General features: G+C 35.2%; 1 pseudogene; it reads right to left on the reverse strand.

Annotated features, from left to right (window-relative positions):
* Nucleotides 1-257: 257 nt before the first annotated feature.
* On the reverse strand, nt 258-408 carry LOC125614470 (annotated as a pseudogene).
* Between the last annotated feature and the right edge of the window lie 7,021 nt (nt 409-7,429).

Genomic DNA, 7,429 nt, shown 5'->3' on the forward strand with positions numbered 1-7,429 from the left:
AAGGTGAAAAGACAATCTACAGAATGGGACAACATATTTCCAACTGTCCATCAAATAAAGAATTAATATAAAGAATACACACAAAAGAAAAACAATTAAGATAAAACTAAATAATTCAATTAAAAATTGGCAAATGATCTGCATATTCATTTGTGAAAATAACATATACTAATATCCAACAAATATGTGAAAATGCTCAATATCTTAAGCAATGAGGGAAAAGCATATTGAACCTTTTTTTTCCCCAACATAAGACACAAGCACAGTGCCTACTACCACAAATTATGCGTTCAAGTTTCCCACACTTGGGGAAATGACAGTGAACAGTAAACCCACAGTGCAATGGATGCTGCTCTCCCTGAGAAACTACATTCATGTTCATTGTACGTTTTTTGCCATGCTAAGTTCAATATGCATTTTAAGACATCTGTGAACTTCTATCGGCCACCCAGCCTTATTGTGTGTCAGTGTTCATATATCAGGTAGAACATTAGATCTTTGGTTTTAGGGAAGACAGTATAATGAATTGGACATAACTTTTCTATGTTCATATATGAATACATGACTAGTGAAACTCCACATCATGTACAAACACAGAATGGGAAGTTACACTCATACATTGCTGGTTGGACTGCAAATTGGTGCCAACCCTCTAGAAAGCAGTATGGAGGTTTCTCAAGAAGCATGAAATGCAGCAATCATTTGATACTCTCACCCCCCCTCCTCAATATATTTTCAAATGATTTTAAATCAAAATATGACAATGATACTACCTCTTCAATATTTATAACAGCAAAATTCACAACAGCTACGATATGGAGCCACCCGAGGTGTCCATCTAAAAATCATCAGATAAAGAAAATGTGGTTTATATACACATGGAACAATTTTCAGCCATAAAGAAAAATGACTTTATGGCTTCACTCATAAATGGATGGATCTCAAGAGTATCATGCTAAGTGATATTAACCAGTCCCCTCCCCCCAAAAAAGTAGACTGTTCTCTGTTATATGTGGATGCTAATGTCACAGGAAAGCAGGAAGCTGAAACTCCAAACCTCATTTCTTGGGTTCTGATGAAAGAAAATTTAAAGTCAGATACCAAAACCATGCAAAAGAACTTTAATATAAGTGAAAGAAAAGAGAATGTGAGGTGAAAGTAAAGTATAAACAAAGTGATGCTTAAGCAGAGAGCACTCTCAAGAGAGAGAGAGTGGGCTCTCTGTGAGAAAAGAATGACAAGAAAACAATGCTATCTCCAAATTAATTACTGTTTGATGTTTACCAAAAGAACTGGAACCACCTTCTCTACTCTTTGCCAACCAGGTGTTCAGCTCCTCCTTCACATTGGTTGTTGGGGTTTTTTACCTTAGTCGGTCCTCTCTGGAACTATCACAGTGGCCATCCTATTTAGGGGGGGCTTCATCTATAGGTCAATCCCATTGTAATCTGGGCACTTGTGTCAAAAGATGGTCAGAAGTTACCATAGTGTGCCTGTGCTACAAAAGGAATCTTCCTTCCCAGACAAACAGAGACATCTCTGGCCATATTTTTTAGCTTCACATCAACATCAATGGACCCTGTCAGGAATTAATCCCATTAATTATTTTCTTTTGATTCATTTTTCCATTAGGTCCTTTGCTTCTTTTTATTTTTTTTACAAATTAACTACCATCTTTCACTTTCTCATCTACTTTGGAAATAGTTTAAAGAAGAGGCTAAAGTAATTTAATTAACACTTGTGACCTTGCCATGCATTTCACTACTCATTGCTAGCTAATACCTAACACTAACCCAAAACAAACGGAGGCCAGAACAGAAGTTCAGTGGATTAGACAAAGGTGCGTGAAGGGAAGGGAGGGGTACTGGGAATAGGAAAGACAGTGCAATACATCTGACCTAACTTTTTAAAAATACTTTTATTAGCCATTGATGGGCCTTTATTTATTTCTGTGTGGTGCTTGAACCCAGGGCCTCACATGTGCTAGGCAAGTGCTCTACCACTGAGCCACAACCCCAGCCCCTGACCTAACTTTTGTATGTATTATATGTATACACCACAGTGAATCTCAACATCATGTACATCCATAATACTGGAATCCTAATTAGAATAAGATATGCTCCATGTTTGTATAAATATATTTAAATAGACTCTACTGTCATTTATAACTAAAAAGAGCAAATAAAATAAAAAAAAATACTCTGCCAGGAAGATACAGGCACTACTGGCATCATGAAGAACACAAGTGGGTGCCAGTCAGGAAAGCTGGGAAGGGCCTTGACTTGTGAAATGAGCTTCCAAGAATTGGGGGTTTAAAAAAGATGACAGGGCTGGGGTTGTGGCTCAGTGGTAGCACGCTTGCCTGGCATGCATGAGGCATTGGGTTTGATTCTCAGCACCACATACAAATAAATTAAAAAAATAAAAATCTATCAACAACCTAAAAATGGCAAAAGATGCTAATTAGATATGTAGGTTTACTGCAATGTTAATCAAAATCCACACAAAGATTTTTGTGGGCATATGCAAGTTTATTCTAAACTTTATATGAAAAAGCACAAATACAACTTTGAAACCAACTTTTAAAATGAAGAACAGAGTGGAAGCAATAACTCTACATGATACTAAGTGTCACTATAGAGCTATATTACTAAAGGCAATGTGGTATTACTGAAGGGACATAGATCAATGGAATAGAACTGAAAACTCAGAAATAGATACACAAACATAAACAAAATTTGAGAAAGTCACAAAAGCAATTCAATAGACCTATTCTGAGAGAAAAAGAACAATTCCAAAATTTTCATACAATATTATTACATTTTATACAAGATTTATAAAATGACACAACTGTAGAAATTGAGAATAGATTAATGGATGGTAGGGTTTAGGGAGGCTGAAGGGTAAAAAGTGGCTGTTTCTATAGAAGGGTAGCACAGTTGATCTTTGTGATGTGGCTGTGCCTTATTTTCATTGTGGTGATAGTCAAAAAACCTACAGATATTATAAAACTGCACAGAACTACATACAAACACACATTTATGCATATAAAAACTGATTAAAACTGAATAAGGTTTGTGGATAATATCAATGTCAAATTCCTAGTATTGTTGCATTGTGGTCACACAATAAGTTAGCAGTGGGAAAAATCTGAAATGGACATGATACCTTCTTTATATTATTTCTAATCATTGCATATGAATACACAGTTACCAGAAAATAAAATGTTATTTTAAAAAGGGAAAAAAGTGACCAGAAGCTCAAAGAATATAAGCAGCTAAGCTTAACAATTTCTAAATGAAAGGACCAAACAAAGAATCATTGAGAAAGACTAGAATAAATTCCTAATTCCAAAATATCCAACAATGTCACATATCAACAAGCATCAATAGTTATTAGGTAAACTTCACCTCACCTTAAAAGCTGCCAGAAATTGACCAAGGAACTATCAGTATGAGAGAATTCTGAAAGAGAATTTAGAGAATATTATAATAGCTGTTTTAATGTCATCCAATGTTGTATAAATGAAGTGAAACATGTTTCAATACTCCAAAAGACAGTCTTAACAAGGAATTGAAAGCAATTTAAAAATAGAAAAAAAGTTCCAGAATTTTTTTTCTTTACACAGGGTTTTATTGGTGCATTATAGTTGTTTATAATAATGAGATTTTTGTTACATATTCATAAATGCACACAAAATTGCAATATACTTTGTCCAATATCAGTCCCCCAAACGTCCCTCTCTCTTCCCTCTTCCTACCTACATCTACTGTCTCCTGATTTCCCTTTGATTTTTATGAGATTCTCACCTTCCACTTTTTTCCCCCAAACTTCCATATATAAGAGAAGATATATGACCATCTGACTTTGGCTTGTTTTACATAATATTCTCAATTCCCATCCATTTTCCTGCAAATGACATAACTTTATGTTTCTTTATAGTTAAATAAAACTTCATTGTGTATATATACCATATTTTCTTTATTCATTTGTCTTTTGATGGACAATTAGGCTTGTTCTATATTTTGGGTATTGTGGATTGTGCTGCTATAAACATGAGTGTACAGCTATCACTATAGTTTGATGAATTTAATTCTTTAGGACAAATACCAAGGAGTGGTACAGCTGGGTCATATGGTGGTTCCATGCCTTTTATTTTGAGGAACATCCATAGTGATTTCCATAGTGGTTTTATTATTTACAATCCTACCAAGAGTTTAAAAATGTTCCTTTTTTGATACTCCTCTCCAGCTTTTATTATTGTTTGTATTCTTTATCACGGCCATTCTGACTGGTGTGAGATAACTCTCAGTGTAGTTTTGATTTTCATTTCTCAAATTGTTAATGATGTTGAACATTATTTCATATATTTCTTGGTCATTTGTATTTCTTCTTTTTAGAAGGGTCCAAATAAAACCAGAAATTTTTGAGCTGAAAATTCATTCAGTGAAACTAAAAATAAATTTAAATTTATAAATAGCAGGATAGATCAAACAGAATAAAGAATAACAGAGCTCAAAGACAGCATATTTGTATATATACTGTTGGAAAATAAAAAGTAAAAAGTTGAAGAAGAAAGAAAAAAATCACTAGAACTTGAGCAAAGGCTTCTAAAGAGCCAATATTCAGGTGGCTGGTGTTTAAGAGGGACTTAAAAATATCAAAGGGGTAGAAAGCTAATTCAAAGAAGTAATAACAGAAAACATACAAAATATAGAGAAAGGTACAAATACACATGGTACAGGAATGTACAATTTCATATTAACTCAAGTTTCTTCCTTAGCATCCTGTAATCAAGAACTAAAGAGGGGCAGGGAGAAAGACACACACACACACACACACACACACACACACAGAGAGAGAGAGAGAGAGAGAGAGAGAGAGAGAGAGAGAGAGAGAATATTATCTAGTATGTGAGGGAAAAGAAACAAATAACATAGATGTGTAGCCACTTGCCTGAAATGACAGTTCTCAGCCAAAACTCACTGAACAGAAGATAACAGCATGAGATTTTCACAGTATTTAAAGAAAAAAACTGTCCACCAACAATACTGTGCCAGACAAAACTACCCTTTAGAAATGAAGTAGAAATAAAGACATACTAGATAATTTAAAAAAGGAGAAAATGTATTTCCACCAGACTGGTTTTTAAGAAATGATAAAGAAAATCATTTACTTGATCCAAGATGGTGGGACAGAGGGAGGCAGCATTCTGTGTTGCTCTGTGACCTGGGTCTCAATTAGTGGGAATACTGCTTTGCTGAGAGTGATAGAGGATCACTCCACAACTGATTCTGCATAGGAATCACAATCACCATGCCATGCAGGGCCCTGGGACTCAGCATTAGAAAAGGACTCCCTACTCCAGACTACTCGCCCATGAATGTCTCGCGGGTTCCTTAGTGGGACCATTGGCATCACCACCAGTGCAGAATTCCCAGATGCTGCTCCCAGGAAGGACACTCATCTGTTACCCATGCACAGAAACTCCGGCTGCCACTCTGGTGTGGACCCCCATCTACTAACATGGGGCTCCCCTGGTCGCTTCCATCTTGGGACCCAGCAGCTATGCCATAGTCCCATACTCATGGTAGCCTGCCTGCACCTGGGGACAAAACAGGCTCAAATTTTGAATGTGGAAGAAAGAAAGAAAGAAAGAAAGAAAGAAAGAAAACAGCTACAACACTGCATGCCACAGAAATCGTATCATCCTACTCCTCACTACCGGTTCTTTGTCAACCATCAGAAATTGTAAACCTTTTTACAAACCTACTGATTATATTGTAGATAATAATTGAATTCACTATTTCTGTACGTTGTGACCAAACTGTAAATGTCTTAATAACAACTGTTTGTCGTTAGGTGGTATTTTGTTTATATTGGGATCTGTTAACATTGTTCTTCCCATCAAAGGTGAGTATTGGAACCCTACAGGGGCAATACAAGCCTATAGGGTAAAAACAGTAATGCCTTGGATGCACAGAGATAGAAAGGAAGACACACAAGCAACATGAAAAGACAAGGGAGGAAAATGCCCCAAACAAATCAAGATTCCACATTATTATAATCCATGGGCAGCACAGCAGATGAAATGACAGAGAAGGAGTTCAGGATGTACATAATTAAAATGTTCTGTGAAATAAAGGATGATATAAGAAAGCAAATACAAGCAGCAAAAGATCATTTTGACAAAGAGATACATAAACAAATACAGGAAGCAAAAGATGACTTCAATAGGGAGATAGAGGTTCTAAAGAAAAACCAAACAAAAATTCTTGAAATGAAAGAAACAATAAACCAAATTAAAAGCTCAATGAAAACCATCACCAACAGATTATACCACTTAGAAGAGAGGACCTCGGACAATGAAAACCAAATATATAACCTTGAAAAGAATGCACACCACACAGTGTAGATGGTAAAAAACCATGAGCAGTACATTCAAGAAATATGGGATAGCATAAAAAGACCAAATTTAATTGTTATTGGGATAGATGCATAGAGTTCCAAATGAAAGGAATGAACAATCTATTCAATGAAATAATATCAGAAAAAAATTCCAAATATGAAGAACGAATTGGAAAACCAAATTCAAGAGGCTTACAGGACACCAAATGTACAAAATTACAACAGATCCACACAAAGCCACATTATAATGAAAATGCTTAACATACAGAATAAGGAGAGAAAATTAAAAGCCATGAAAGAAAGGAATCAGATTACACATAGGGGGAAAACAATTAAGTTATGTATAGAATTTTTAACTTAGACTCTGGAAGCAAGAAGATCCTGGAACAACATATATCAAGCTCTGAAAGAAAATGGATGCCAACCAAAAATTTCATATCCAGCAAAATTAAGCTTTAGATTTGATGATGAAATGAAAACTTTCCATGATAAACAAGAGTTAAAAGAATTTAAAGCTAGAAAACCTGCTCAAAAAAAAAAAAAAAAAACCTGGCAAAATGTTCTATGAAGAGGAAATGAAAAACAACAATGGAAACCAGCAGAGGGAGGTATTATATTAAAGGAAAAGCTAATCAAAAACAAACAAACAAACAAGTAAAGTTAAATAACAAAAATAAACAAAAATGGCTGGGCATACAAATCATGTTTCAATAATAACACTGGGTGTTAATGGCTTAAAATCACCAATCAAAAGGTTAGCTGATTGGATCAAGAAAAGAAAGACCCATCAATATGCTGCCTCCTAGAGACTCATCTCATAGGAAAAGACATACACAGTCTGAAGGTGAAAGGTGGGGAAAAATCATACCGCTCACATGGACTGCAGAAGCAATCAGGGGTTTCCATCCTCATATAAAATAAAGCAGATTTTAAGTTAAAGTTAATAAAAAGGGACAAAGAAGGTAATTTCATACTACACAAAGGAAATATACGCCAATAAGACATAAAAACTATAAACATA

Source organism: Marmota marmota, unplaced genomic scaffold (assembly GCF_001458135.2).
Source record: "Marmota marmota marmota unplaced genomic scaffold, marMar, whole genome shotgun sequence".
Classification (NCBI taxonomy): domain Eukaryota; kingdom Metazoa; phylum Chordata; class Mammalia; order Rodentia; family Sciuridae; genus Marmota; species Marmota marmota.